Here is a 15,948-nt window from a genome sequence, read left to right as displayed (position 1 = left end):
ACAGTGTCCCTGCCAGCCATTATGAACTGGGGAAAGTTCCTGACCTAAACTGAAAGGAGTTTAAAGAATCCTTGACACAATTGTCTCAATTTGGAGCTGTACAGATGTGCTGGTCTACCATCAACAACTCCCCAGAATCCCAGGCCAGCATTCTGACATATTTGGAAGAGATTCAGTTGAGGAGGCTGGCTTAAAACATCATGAGCCCAACAAATGATTCCAGGAGCTGCCTGCCTTAAATGTTTCTTCACCTGAATAACAAACGGACTGCATTTATATAATGCACTAAACCATAATGTGGTTTCTTTGGTTCTGGCCTAGTGTACTTTGTAAACCCAGCAACTGCACTTCAAGATCCAGGACAAAGGAAGAAGATAGAGGAAGCTTTATCCTACATGATAAAAGCCAAGTTCATTTAAATAAACATCAAAGATGCAGCTGGTTTAAAGTTAATGCAATTGTTAAGGAAGCTTCACCTTTTTTTCCAGTTTTATTCAGTAGAGAGGTGCTGGGGTTACATGAGGTTTGAAGTGCTTCTGAACCATTTTTGAAGCATGTGCAACCTACCAAGGAGAGATCATTTCAGAAAACTACATCTAACAAATCATTGCAAAGGCTTATGCTAAGCCATAATATGATTTGTTTGGTTTGGGCTTAGCATGGGCTTCTGTGGATTCAACAACTGTAGCTCATGTCACCAATCATGGCTAAACAGCCCACGGTTTAGCACAATATGTGGAACTAGCCAGTCTTTAGAGTCTGGCAATGGATTTGACAGCATTGGCCAACAATTAAATGTGGCTTAGTGCCCAATGACTAGGTTAGTCAATACAATTTAATACTACCATTTCATCCAAATGCAGAGAATCCGAACTGGTGCAAAGTGTCCTGGAAAGATGAAATCTTCCTCTTGAGACTTTTGGTCTTTAAGTGAGTAACTGAGGAAGAGCAGAGGTAAGACTAGGAGAAAAAGTCCAAGCAAGGGCCAAGGAGAACAAGGGAAGGACTTGGGACTAAATAGACACGCTGGCTGGAAGGGGCGGACATCAGAGAGTGATAGATGCCAGCAGTGTTGATGAGTTCAGAGCTGCAGGTCATCAATCAGGTCCAAGTCAGATTAAGGTGTCCAGGCTCTGATTAGCTTCATTTCCCACTGAAGGAAGGGGGAAGTCCATTCCCATCCATCACAACTGAGCTGACAGCTCACTTGACCAGCAGTATGGAGGTAATAGGAGATCAGAGATGGTAAATGTGGTTATTGCCTCCCTGCCAGAAAGAAGAAAAAGGACCAGAAGAGGATTCACCTACAGTTGGGTGGCACTGGGCAGCAGCAGCAGGGTGGAATAATTGACAAATTTGGGAAGACTCAGAACAGAGGTGACAGAGTGTGTGTAAACATGAAAGAAAGATTGAAAGGAAACTGAAGGGTCATGGAAATTTGAAATCATACAATTTGTATCTCCAAATCCTCCATGAATTAAAACACATGGCTTAAACCATATGTTTAAAAATGGATATAAAGGATTTTATGGAAATGAAGAGAGAATGGAGAAAAGTGGGTTGAAGAGAGGGACTGGACCACTGAAAAAACTGTTGGGTGTTTTTAGAGCAGGTGCCAGGAAGTCTGAACTACATCTCCAGCATCCCTCACTTGCCATGCCAGCTGGGGTTGCTGGAAGTTGTAATTCAACAATAGCAGGAGAGCTGCAGGTTTTCTGTTCTTGCTCTGAAGGCACTTGGTGCTGGCATTTTGAGCCAGCCTCTTCAGTGGAAGGGGAGCAGACTCAAAACTCCTGTTGGCAGTATCAGTGCAATGAGTCCCCACCCCAGCCAACCACCCATACCTTCTTGGGAAGAAGCAATTCATTAACACACTTTTCCACTTGACCTAGCAGCTCACTAAACTCAGTAGGGGCTGTTTGAAGAGCAGCTTTATTAAATAAACTGCAACTTTGAAGAGGTAACAGGTTGAGAGGAAATTTACCTTGTTGACTTTCCCCAAGGAAGTCCTTTCCTTAGCAATTTCATAACCAGCTTTGGCAACATAGCTTCCCTTCCTGTTCCAGTTCTTGGCTCTCTTCCAAGCAGATTCTTAACTCCCCCATATCTCTGCTTAATCCCACCCTCAAGTTTGTTCCTGCTGCTATCCTGCCACCCTTCCATTGTTAGGAGGGCAAAATCAAGTGAGCACAATGCTACAAGCCTGGGAGCATTCTCCCTCTACATGTAAAAATGCACACTTTTCACAGAACATGTTCCATGGCCTTTTGCTGTTATCAATTGCAAGTAGGGATGATGGGATTTTTCTCTTATTAATCTTTCGTCACATTTGGAGATTACAGAGGGTGCCCTTTTCACAAAGGTTATGGAAGGTGTTGTCAAAACAAGTCAAGAAAATGGCTGGGTTTGAAGCCCCCCACTCCTTTTTTATGTCTGTTGTGACTTTTTTTAACACACAACTTTTTAATGTGGTTCTGCATGACCAGAATCTTTCTTTTAAGGAAGATCTGGGTCTTCTAATGTTCCTCCCCTTTCTTACCTTGTTTATGAGGTAAGGTAAACAATCTGCATGGCAGAAGTAGAAACAAGGCCTTATTTGCCTCCTCTTTCACCCCACATTAGAAGAAAAACAATTCATACAGAATGAAGAACTGTAAACTAGCAACTTTGGAGAGCCAACTTCCTTCAAATGTTGAGGTTGCAAGCAGACCACATTTCCCTAAAACAAGTGGCAATATCTCCACTTAATCACTGTGTGGGTGAGGGAGGGGGAGAGGGAGGGGGAGAGGGAGAGGGAGAGGCAGCCAGGGGAGCTAAGCTCAGCCTTTTTGAATTATTTTTTATCCCACCTTTATTACTTGTATAAATAACTCAAGGTGGGCAATATACGTAATACTCCTTCCTCCTCCTATTTTCCCCACAACAACAACCCTGTGAAGTGAGTTGGGCTGAGAGAGACTGACTGGCCCAAAGTGACCCAGCTGGTTTTGTGCCTAAGGTGGGACGAGAACTCACAATCTCCTGGTTTCTAGCCTGGTGCTTTAACCAATAGACCAAACCACTAGACCAAGCCTTCCTGTGGAAATGGAGATTATTGTCTTAGATTATCATCAGATTGTCCAAGATGGGAAAGGGCAGAACTACACACTATCAGGATGGAGGACAATTGGATTCTACTTCGAGTAAACCTCTTTTCCCAGATGTGCTAAACATCATCCCAGATCAGCCTGTTCAGTATCAGTGCTCTCTGGGAATGATGTAATGACACATATGGAAGGCACCAGTCTGGAGAAGTTGCTTTATTCCCACCAGTCTATTTGATAACATGCCCTCTTTCTTTCCTCATTCCATCTTCATGATATTTTCATTGGGTAGACATTCCAGCATCATCAAGAGGAGCTGGATAAATCAGCCCATTTTCCCAGGGCCTTGGGTGTTAATTAATGTCAGATCATTAAGGAGATAGTAGCTCTTTATTATTATCTCTCTGGCTGTTGATTAACCATATCAGTGCTGCCATTTCTCCTTCACAGCAAGGTTAAAATGGAAATGGGTAAGGCTGATTGCTTTTGGAAAGGGTGGGAAATCTGGTAGCAGAAAAATAAAGAGTCAGCTAGTGGAGAAATCAGGTTTTGCAGTAAGGAAGTATAAAGCTACTAGCTCTTGGTTATAAAAATCCAGACTACTGCATGAAAACAAGGGGTTAAAGTTGTCCATATCTCTTTGCTGCCATCTAGCAGTCACCTGGACATTTGCAGATCAGCTGTGGAAGCCTTAGGGTTCTGTGACTGATGGGATGAAGTTCCACAAATGACAATCTTACATGGAAATTCATGGTGAGCAAAGGTTGCTTGCTCTGTAGACAGCTCAAAAGACACGAGGACAGCAGCAGCAAGAGGATGATGTTGATGAATGATGGGAAGACCAACTGTGGACACAGTGCTACCTAAACCCTTAGTAAAGGTAAAGGTTTCCCTTGACATTAAGTCTAGTCGTGTCTGACTCTAGGGGTCGGTGCTCATCATTTCAAAGCCGAAGTGCCGGCGTTTGTCTGTAGACACTTCTGTGGTCATGTGGCCGGAATGACTGAACGGAACGCCGTTACCTGCCCATCGAAGTGGTACCTATTAATCTACTCACATTTGCATGTTTTTGAACTGCTAGGTTGGCAGGAGCTGGGACTAGCAACCTGCCCATCGAAGTGGTACCTATTAATCTACTCACATTTGCATGTTTTTGAACTGCTAGGTTGGCAGGAGCTGGGACTAGCAACGGGAGCTCACCCCATCACGTGGATTCGAACCGCTGACCTTCCGATCGGCAAGCTCAGCAGCTCAGCGGTTTAACCCGCAGCGCCACCGCGTCCCTCCACCTAAACCCTTACTCTGTGATAAATAATTTATGACATTTTGAGAGTTGGAGTAGAATTTAATACTTAGCCAACCTTGATTGACTTTCCTCTTTCTTATTCTTTTTATTAAAGTTAAGTAGGGTTGGACCTGAGTAGTGCCTCAACTAGGAAATCCTAGGGCTATAGATTAGACTGGGAAGTTGAAAGAACATCCTGGAAGAAATAGCAAACCACTTTTATACTGTTGCCAAGAAGAGTGCATGTTTTTATTAGGAGCTGAGCACACATTGAAGGAGACTTGCTTTTGACCTTTTTGGTGGGGGCACCCCCCTCCCTTAGAATGGCTACTCCCCTCCCCTTTAAATTAAGGAATCCTTGTTGGTTGGTTTAATGTAAAATGTACCTCAGTCACCAAAGCAACACTACATAATATATGATACCTTTAAACATTAAAACAAAGCAAGAAAACCCAGAAAACCAGTAAGAAAAGGAATATTAAATGGCCACATCAGGTAAGCAAAGAGATTGCTTGGTTTCAGTTTAGGCTAGGGTTGTGACAAATATCAGAAATGATTTTCCAAATGTGCCAAAAAATACATGTGCTGCCTACTTCTGTCACCAATTCACGATATCCACCCCTTGCATCAAAAAAAACAAAAAAAGCCAGTAAAAGGACCAGGGATGGACCAGTCTCCAGTATCTGGCACTATTTAAGAACCTGAGTCTTCTTTAAAACAATTGCACTGTATACTTTTGAGCAGCAGGCAATAGCATGACTTCTTACACAAAATGAAGAGCCCTGACTTGGGTAGCTTTCTCTGTTAAAAAGAAAGGGAGAAAGGGAATACAAAACAAAACATTTCTAATGTACCACAGTATTTTACCATGCTCTCTTCCCACAAAGGTCTTGGACTGTAGGGTGACCAAATGAATCAGAAATCTTTGTATCTTTTATTGTGAGAAAGAGTATGTAGGAGAGCATGCAGCCCTCCAGGATCTACGTATTAGATCAGTGTGTTACAACTTTGGCAACTTCCAGTTCTGAACTCCCTGAACTCCTCATCCAACATGCCCATTGTTGAAAATTTGGGGAATTTAAGTTCACACATCTGACAGTTGCCAAGGTTGGGAAACATGATTAGACAAATCTGACTGACAAAAACAACACTTTTTTAAAAAAGAGAAGTTGGGGCCTTTATCACAAAAGTATGCAGTCAATTGCCATGCGTATGGGAGGGGGTCCCCCCCCCCAAAGCTAGAAGCTTCATATCTAGCCAAGTGCCAGCACGGAGCTGAGTTACAAGCTGTAACGTTTTGCATTACGTTACTTGGAAGAGAATATAATGCGTGGATAAAAGGAGCCAAAAGTGTGCATAGGAACAGCTCTCTGCAAGCTACCAGTCAGCCCTACCTGTGTATTGGCTTTGGCTTGTTTAATATTTCTGTTTGTTGCCTGAACAAACATAACAGGTGGGTAGTTGTCATCCTTCCTTAGCATCCTTCTCCTGTTCAGATCCATCCTCTTAACTGCTATTTGGCCTGGTTGCAAATACTTAGGTACTTTTACTGGAGCTGTAGTCCAACATATCTAGAGGTTCCCAGGTTGGGATCTACTGCTATAAAGGCTCCAAAACAGCACAGCCAAGGAGTAAAATAGATCAGGAAGAAAAGAAGAAGGTAAAAAATACACATCTATTTCAGGGCCTTTCAAAGCCGGTTCTGCCGGGGGAGAAGCGCGCATCTCTGTGGGGTGGACGGTGTTTAGGGCGGATTTCACTCGAGAGGGGAGGGTCGGCCTTTTCCCTCCTTTCCTTCGGAGAGCGAGACCCTCAAACGACCTTCCCCAGCGACTCAGGCGCCCGACGAAAAGCGCCAGCTCGCCTCTCCCCGCAGCCTTTAAGGCTAATGAGCCCATTATATCAATCACTCCGCTCAGCGCGGCCCTATTAGCCGGAGCGGTGGCGGATCAATCAGGCTGAGGACTTCACCTCGGCCCGCTGACACCTCCGAGGTGCTCCGCTGGGTTATTGACTGCTTGCCCGGGGAATAGATTAAACAGATTAAATTTCTCGGGCGCTTCGCGGCCGGGAGGAGAGCTGGCGGGGGAGGCGGGAGGCCACGGAGCTCCTTCTGGCTCGGCTCTCGCTTGCGCCGCAGGCAAGGATTCGTCAGAAGCGGGCCCGCACGGTCGCCCTCGCTTGGGGAAAAGAAAAGACCTCGGCTTGTTGGGAACGGCGAGGGTTTTCGGTGGCCTCTGCTCCGCCGTCGTGCCTTGATGCGCGGTCACAGTAGCGCGCGCGTGTGTGAAGATCGCCGGTGGATTCTGACCAGATCGAGCAGCTGTCGAGTGTGTAAACAAGGTCCGGGATGCCTTCTACTACCTGTGCGGGCTGCTAAATAGCCGGGCAATCATTCCCCATCCCATCATCCTCAGAGAGGACAACACTTTTATGTGTGACAGGGAAGGTTATCGCGGGGAACCGCCCAGTCTCGGGAACTCGGGGCAACAGCTTTACACAAAGAAGGCCTTTTTTTCTCATCCCTTTGAAAGGAGATGACATGCAATAAACTGAAAGAGAAATGTTACTGAGGAGAGACATGCAAGGTATCAGGTGGACAGTGGTGTTGGTAGGAAATTTCGTTAAAAATACGGTGGATATAATAGAGATCCTCAGATCAGGGGCAGCTGTGGGCAGCAAAGGGGGAGGGGAGAGAGAATTTTGTTTCATTCCTTCAATTCATACTGGGGAGGAGAAACAATTAAAAATGAACACAAAGGGGCTGATGAGTTCACATAGGCACGCCAACTTGTCACCCTGATCTGCTGCCCGGAACCCCATGCATCGGGCCACAACCCCTACCACCCCCAACCATGGAGGGTGTTGTATTCCAACACATGGTACTAGGTAGAGAGAGTCCTATGCAATCCAGGTAGGATGGTCTGAAATGCCTCAGTGGACTCCAGGCCAAGAACATTTGTGCATGTGTGTGATATTGAATGAAGAAATGTATGTTTTTACAAATGTACTATTAAATTTATACCTCACATGTCTGCCTATAGGAGCAGTCATATGGTTACAATAAAACAATATGGAAAATAAAGTAGTAGTAAAATCAGTACAATCAAAATTAAATCTGGTGCCATAAAAATCAATTAACATCAAATGAAAAGCATTTGGCAAAGAAAAGTATTTTCTGCCTACTTTCCTAAATACTGGGAGAAGGGAAGGGGGACAATACAGAGAAGGCCATTTCCAAAACACCTGATAATCAAGCTGCTGGCAGTGGGTGCCTCTTCAGGAAGTCTTCACCCACTGATTTAAGGAACCTGGGACAGGAAGTCCTTCTGAAAGTCAGGCCATAAGCAATTTAGCAGGATGTTAGCCCTTTTTTCCCCATTTCTAAATTAAATGCAAAAAAAAAAACCTAAGAAAAAGAATACACAAATCTATAAAAACGGGAAAAGGTTACCCCACAGACAAAAGTAATGTACAAGATGTGTATTTACAGACATACAGATATCAATAAAGTGAAGCCATGATTCATTCCAGTCATCCAAGGTTTCTCTTTTTCAATGTTGTGCCAGATTGATTCCTGCCATTGTCAGCATATATCTTAATAAATTATGGTACCTTTCATTTATGTACTCTGGGATCATAGCTCATAAAAATATTTATGGTTTTAATTCAAATTTTATTTACAGAATTTTCTGGATGGTTTAATGTATTTCTTTCCAGTACTTCTGGGTGTTTTTTTTTTTACATAACCACTACATATGATAAAACAGTCCTTCTTTGTTGTGGCATTTCCAATATTTATTGCTATATGATTTATCCATCTTGGCAATTGTTGATGGAGTTCTATAGAGCCAGAACATTTAGTATCAGTTTTCCCACAGATTGTAGCTTGGTGCAAATGCTGTTGATTTTTTTCCATAAGCCCTCCCATTATTATTGCTTCTTTGAAATTCTGCATCCATTTTATCATAGTTTTTTAATTTGTATCATATTTAAGTAGTAACTTGTAAATATGTCTTAATAAGGATGTCAGCCCTTTGAGGTAGGCCAAGTGAGGGAACAAACAATGGAAGGACTACTGGATCTCTACTCTACTGTTATAGGGTATGATAATAAGACAGAATCTTGAAAGCCTGTCAGAGTTTCCCTCTTCCCCCTCTTATATCAAGTCAGGATTATCTTGAGTTTCTTTCTCATCCCTTCTTCTTTCCCAAGGCTGGGTTGATTTTTACTTCATAGTTTTGTTTGTTTTTTATGCATTCCTCCTTCAAGGCTCTCTCTGTACTCCTCCACATAGGACAGGTTATGTCAGGGTGCTTACACTGGGCAGAGATGGAATAATTTTTTACTTTGGGCCAGTCACTCTCTCCCAGCAAACAGGAGTAGGAAGGAGTATTAGGTACCTTAGGCAGAGAGCCAGTTTGGTCTAGTGGTTAAGGCACTGGGCTAGAAACCAGGAGACTGTGAGTTCTAGTCCCACCTTAGGCATAAAAGCCAGCTGGGTGACCTTGGGCCAGTCCCTCTCTCTCAGCCCAACTCACTTCACAGGGCTGTTGCGGGGAAAATAGGAGGAGGAAGGAGTACTAGGTATGTTCCCTGCCTTGAGTTATTTATAAAAATAATAAAGGTGGGATAAAAATAAATAAATGTTCCCCACCTTGAGTTACTTATAAAAATAATAAAGGTGGGATTAAAAAATCTTTTAAAAAATCTGAAGCTTATATTAGAGATGCCATGAGACAAAAGGTAAAATACAGCTGGGTGCTGAATAGTGGGAGGGGATTAAGTAAAACTGGAGGAGGATACTACTCCCACTTGTGGGTCAGCATGACATGCAGCAGGAGGGAGTCCAGCTACCCAACAGAGCCATGGCTTAATAGAACTGGGGAAAGACAGACTGCCTGAGCAGATTATAAGCACCTGTGTTCCTTCCTCCCCTCCCTTCTGGGCCCTCCCACATCATGAGGACGACCCAGCTGCCAATCAAACAGCAGTGTTGGGCAGGTGGGGGGGGGAGGAGGGAAGACAAGATGGCTGACTGGGGTTCTGCAGCCACAGGCCTCACCACTAGTAGAATAAACACAGCCCAAAACCCAGGACTAAAAGTAAAGAGTAAAACTAAAGAATAGACAGCAGAGCCAAAGCCTGCTGAGAAAGAGGCAGTGAGAAAGGCAGCAACAGCTGAGAAAATTGGGAAGAGAGAGATTTGTTTTTTCTTCCCTCAGACCTGGCATGAGGTAAAAGTTCTTCTAGCTGTTTCCCTCAGCTGGAGCAAAGATTTGGAAGAGGAGAAGAATCAAGAAGCCCAGCCAGGAACAAACAAGCAGAAAAGGTGAAGAAAAAGTCAAGACTTTGACAAACAGAAATAGAAAACAGAAACTTAAAAAGATAAAGGACAGGTCAAACTCTGCAAAAAAAGGAGTATAGCTTTATAGGGAGTGACAATAGGGATGTAGGGTTTAAGGCAGCAGAAAAATAAAGGTCAGCAATAAACAAATATATTAGAGATATAGAATAGAGAGATATGAAGATACAGTGAAACTGGACTTTAAAGTATAGTGTAGATAAAAAACCTAAGAAAATAGATAGTTAAAATAGAATGTTTTAGTAGTAAGATATTAAGAGCCTCATGTGGCACAGAGTGGTAGGTGGCAGTATTACAACCAAAACTCTCCCCACGACCTGAGTTTGATCCCAGTGGAAGCTGGATTCTCAGGTAGCCAGCTCAGGTCGACTCAGCCTTCCATTCTTCTGAGGTTGAGGTTGGTAAAATGAGTACCCAGCTTGCTGGGGAAGGTGACAACTGGGGAAGGCAATGGCAAACTACCCCGCGGCATCACCCCAAAGGGTCAGACATTACTCAGTGCTTGCACAGGGGACCTTTCACTTTCACTTTCACTTTTCACAGTAAGATATTAGTTTCTGAAATAGGCATTTATAACTTACAATTCCTTTAGGGGGGCAATCTTTCTTGTTTTGTAAAATAAAAGTCTCTTCCAGCCATTGAAGGAAGATTAAAAAAAAAAAGACCAATTGTCCAAGATTCCAATGCTTTGTGTATTGATTGAGTCAGGGTCAATCTGCTCACTTATGGTTCAAAGAAGAATCTTAAGAGAAAGAAGCAAACATCACTTTGTCTATTGGATAATGAGGAAACAGGATTCTTTTGATCTCTATTGATCAGCCACTGTTCGTTGACCAATCACTGAAATCTGTTTCCACTTCCTAAAGAAGGTAAATTGGGAAAGGAAGTTCATTTGGATTTCTGCTTGGCGATAGAACTACTGTAGTCCAGTTAAGAATCAATACTTCCAAATTCAGGATGTTTCATTGCTGGACAGTTCCTCGCTTTTCAGGATGTTTTCTGCAGTGGAGATGAAGAGGGGATTGTCAGTGGAGGATCTTTAAAAAATGGGGGGGGGGGAGTTCTCCGATTTGCACCCCAGATATGTATACACTCCAGCTGTGTCATGTTTGCTGATTGGCATTGCTCAAGCTGAAGAAAGCAGTTCCAAGCTGTGATTAATCCATCACAACCTCTGCTTGATCTAAATTAGCCACCCCAAAGTGTTCAGTGCTGCAGCTCCAAGACTTGCCTATCAGTATCAAGGGCTAATCTAAAGTTCATTAGGGGAGTAAAAGTAATACTGACCAAATTTACTCTGTTTCAGGAAGGAACAAATTACAATTTGCTGTCTGGGTTGAAGTCTTCTGTTGTAGAGATCTGGGCTCAGATAGCATTCAGACATGAACATTTTTAGATGTTCTTTAAGGAAGATATTACATTTCAGCCTAATCTGCTTCAAAAGGTCGGTGTGAAAAATGACATGAAATGCTAACATGAGAAATGACCTGTTTCTCTGGATTTCCTGGAAGAAAAGTGCATCAAAAGTATTGTTGGTTATAAGAATAGGAGTGCAAAAGCAAAAGGTGACCTGGGGACTTTGTTTTGAAGCAGTGGTGGACCTGGAACATTGGATTTCAAACGCCACAGAAATGCAGATGAATTGCATGATTAAAGCATTAACAGGTGCACTGATAACCCCCAATCTAGAATGTGAGGAATTAGTTTTTACCTTTAATTGGTTCCAAAGTAGCCCTCCTTGATCAGGTATCTGGTATTCTTCAGCTGTAATAAACTTCATATTCTGAAATCTGGAATCTCTCTATTCAGACAGGATTAATTCATATCATCCTAGTGTTTTTCTACAGTCCATATTTAGCTTATTGTTTATCACAAACACAAACTGAAAGCATCCAACTTATGAGTGCGGTGTAAATGCAGATGAAGATCCTGTCAGTTTGAAGCCTTTGCTGGTTGCAGAGAGAGTGAGAGATGAGGAAATGATGTGCAAGAAATGTACAGAATGATGAGATTAAAGAGAATGTGTAGTTGATGCAGCTGTTGATCTTTGTGATCACCTCTTAATAATGGAGAATCCCAGAATGTCAGATGCAAGCAGATCATTCTGGGTCCTCTATAGATCAGTCTGCATCTCAACATGGCTAAGCACTAGAAGAATTTAGGCTTTAAGTAGCCTTAATGTGGACTGGTTACACTTGTTACTATACTTGAGGGAATCTATGTCAGGCAGGCAAGATTACAGAGTCTGAAGTGATAGGTGAGGTGAGGTGGGCAGAGCATTTCAACTCTCATAATTCCCAGCTAGCATGAATTGGGATACTCTGTGGGTATCATGTAAGCTGAGACTGTGAACAGGCTGCTCTCAAAGGGAACCTTCATGGCACACTGGACCTTTCTGCCCTTCCTGCTTTTTCCCACAGCTATGCTGCCAGCATTCCCTAACATTTCCCAGTTAGCATATTCTCTCCATTCTTGCCTGCTTCTTTTCCAGTTTTTGACGAAGTGTGTGTGTGTGAGAGAGAGAGAGAGAATATAAATGAGCGCTAGGGGAAGAAAAAAAGTGTAACACTCAAGGAAAAAGATAGGCAAATTAAGCCACTGCATTTAAACATATCTCCTGGATGCATGCACACTTTTGCTTCATCCCACCCTGGATATATTTAGCCTCATACTGAAGTCCCTGTCCTAGGTCTTGTCCTTATTTTTAGCACCAGCTCAAGAAAAAATACATATTTTAATGTACATGTCTGACCACTGTCCCTCCCACCACCAAATGTCAGTGCATTCCTGTTCAGTTCTTCAATTGCCTGTTTATTTAAAATACTAGTTCCACCTTCCCCAGTGGAAGAGTGACTCCCACGAGGTTATTGAGGAATTAGAAATAATCTAATTTCTGTCTCTTGACAGGTGCTTTGCACTGAAAAGCCTCTTGTCAGACAGGAAATCCATCTCGCTGTAGACTTACATCAAATTTCATTCACTAATGAGAAAGTCTTGCTCCCCCTCACTCCCAAACCCAGGCAGGCCTATTTGCCTGCTTGCCCCTTCTCCCACTCACAGCAAGCCCAGCACCATTAGGAAAATATATTGTTCCATTAGCTGCATTGTTGCTACAGTCAGGTCCCTGATGCCATGAATTATTATGTGGGGAGGGTGGGCATTTGATTAAGACAAACGATTTATTAAGGGAAAGGGCACTGATTAGATTTGACTGCTCCCCCCAACTCCACTGTGTAGGCTGTCAAGACAGTTTCAAGTGTATCCCCCCTCCTCACACAGACACACTGCTCCCAAAGGAGTCATCTTCCAAAAGGTCACCAGCAAATGGTTGGTGTCAACACCCCACAACTGTAGTGTGCTTACTGCATGTGAGGCATGGACAGAAGGGGCAACTTGTTGATTCAGCCAGGCAGGCCTCAAATCAGGAATCCAAAAGCTTAGAAAATTATCATAAATTTTGTGTTTTAACAAGGAAGGTAATTTTGCTCACCCAACTCATTCAGGTTGACTTTCCTGAGCAGAAGGTGACTATTTCTGGCTTCCTTCCCTAGAACCTGTTACTTATTATAAACATTTAAAAACTGAGAAAAAATTGGATGTTTGGTGTTCTCTGGGCTTGATTTTCTTCTTACAGATGTTTCATTACCAAATGAGGTAAGGCCATCAGTGCTTTGAGTGGGGCGGTAAGGTTTTTCATTGTTTATATATACTTGCTTGTCCTACTAACCTGTGTGGAACTGCAGTATTGCTCCTTCTTTGTTCCTGTTTATCTAATGCTGGTTCCTGCTTATCTAGGGGTTGGTTAATGGACGTATGATAAAGGAGGATATGCCCAGGGCTGTTTGCCCCCCCCCCCCTTTGCCTTTTCTTTATTCTTTTTGAATGGTTTATACATGGGGTTTATTTCTATATCCTGCCAATGGCTAACTTGTCAGAATGCCAAGCTTTTAGGAATTCTCCTGCATTCTTAGACCTGACTAGATTTAAAATGTTTACTAGACCTAACATATTTATAGTTGAAATAAAAAGACTGGCAAGCAGAAGTTGGTTCCATAAGGACCAAAGTCAAAGGAGAGGTTTTCTAAGTTACACAAGCTAACTCGGTTTGATTTGTGTTGTGTCAAGAAGGGAAAGCTGAAGTTGGATATTAATTCCCCAATTCTTTATTTGCATGGAACTTTGAAAGATAACTCAATCAGCAAAGTAAACATATGCATAAAATTTGTATAATGTTGATTAAACCTAACTATAGAGCTATTCCACATATCATGATAATCTGGCCTTCATAAACAATTTTTTTCTTTAATAAATATAATCTCACAGGTACAGAAGTTTGTCCATGATATTTCAGAATTGGATCTTGTTTGGCCCAAAGTTTATTATATTATATATTATATTATATTATATTATATTATATTATATTATATTATATTATATTATATTATATTATATTATATTATATTATATTATATTATATTATATTATATTATATTATGCATTGCCAACTGCAGTGTGACAGGCTAATAAAAAAATAAGGAACTTAGCCTCTGCTTCCCACAATTATCTTTGTGGCACCTGAAGGTATACATCCACATGCACAGGAGAAGGTCCTGTATGACATGGAACCTAAATGAGTCTCATTGTTCCATGTATACATCCCTGATATAGTCAGTCATGGTGCAACAGGTATATTCTGGTCAAAATAGGTAGAGAAAAACAAAGAACTGAGTCTCTATATCTGCCAAAATGTACCAGCTAAACCAGATTATGTAATGCCCTGGAGACAGGCCTTAATATGGAGAAGGAATGGGATTAAATCTGACCCAAAATTTTCAACGTGTACAGGGCACTGTCAACTATGACATTTAAGAACATAAAACAAATGAATGCTTAAATTTTGAATGAGAAAGCAAAATGTAAATTGAAGATATGTATTTGGTTATACATGACTATAAAGTAAAAAAATATGAGAGGGAACAGCATAAGGACAAACATAGTGTAAATGGGTGACTCGTGCCCCTCCTTAAGAATGAAACACCAAATAATCTAATGAACTTATATCTGGGTACTACAATGAAGTGATAAGTTCTGCAGTTTTACAAAGAAGACTGAAGTGAGAAAAAATTTGAAGATGTTTCAGAAATGACAATATGCAAAACTGAATATTATTGTTTATAGGCATTGCTGTATCTTCATTTACATATTCACTGAAATTCACTTGCAGCTTCTGCACATTTTTTTGGAGAGCAGGTGTATGTAGATAGTATTGTAGTGCCACTGACTCATTAATTCAGAGGCCATGGTCATTAAAACATTCTGTTTGATATCACCTTTTTTTGTGCAAAGAGCCCACCCAACAAATAAGTAAAGTTTCCAGTACTCACATCTAATCATTGGAATTATATTCAGGACACCTCCTTTGCCCACCAAACATAGAAAGAGGTGGTAAGTCCTATAGCTGAAGACAGCATGTATAGCCAAGATAAAGACTGTGATCTGGTGACAGAAGATACTGGAATAAAGGTGGGAGTGCAAGAGGAAAGCTACACAAAGAAATACTCAAGATCTTTTTATAAGGTGAATGATTCATCAGGCATCACTGTACAAGTGCTGGATGCTAGAAATCCAATGTGGACTGATTCCCCACCAGTGTAGGCCTACCTAAAAACAAGAAGTCCTAGAAGTACCTTATTTTTGTCTTGAACAAATGTGATATTGTGGGTGCTGGTGAGTGTGGGGTTTGCTCCCTGTTTATATACAGCAGCTTGCCTACTGTACACTGGCAGGGCAAGCAACTATATATAGACAGGGAGCAAACCCCGCACTCACCAGCACTGATGATGTTACCTAGTCAGGTAATGAAATGTCTGCAAGCAAACAACCAAGCTCGGAGAGCACCAGGTACTCCACACTTCTTTCTATTTGCCTCGTTGGAAAGAGCATGGTTACCTAGGATTTCTAGAACAAGGAGTAAAAGAAAAGAACAGCCCACAAGTAGCTAGATGTTTGCATGTACTCTATGTTCCTCTCTTATGGTAAAGGGATGAAGGACAGTGTGATGGGGCAGAAGCAAGAGGAAAAACGACAATCACCGCTGCTCCACCAAATCTTCACAGAAGCAATTGCCATACAGAGTTTCGCTTCCTGCGTTTAAGTGGATTAAATCTCCCAGCCATTTTGAATCCATTTTAAAACAGCTGAAATTAATCCAGAGT

The sequence above is a fragment of the Candoia aspera genome, chromosome 1, assembly GCF_035149785.1.
Source record: "Candoia aspera isolate rCanAsp1 chromosome 1, rCanAsp1.hap2, whole genome shotgun sequence".
Classification (NCBI taxonomy): Eukaryota; Metazoa; Chordata; class Lepidosauria; order Squamata; family Boidae; genus Candoia; species Candoia aspera.
Note: the sequence above shows the minus strand (reverse complement) of the source record.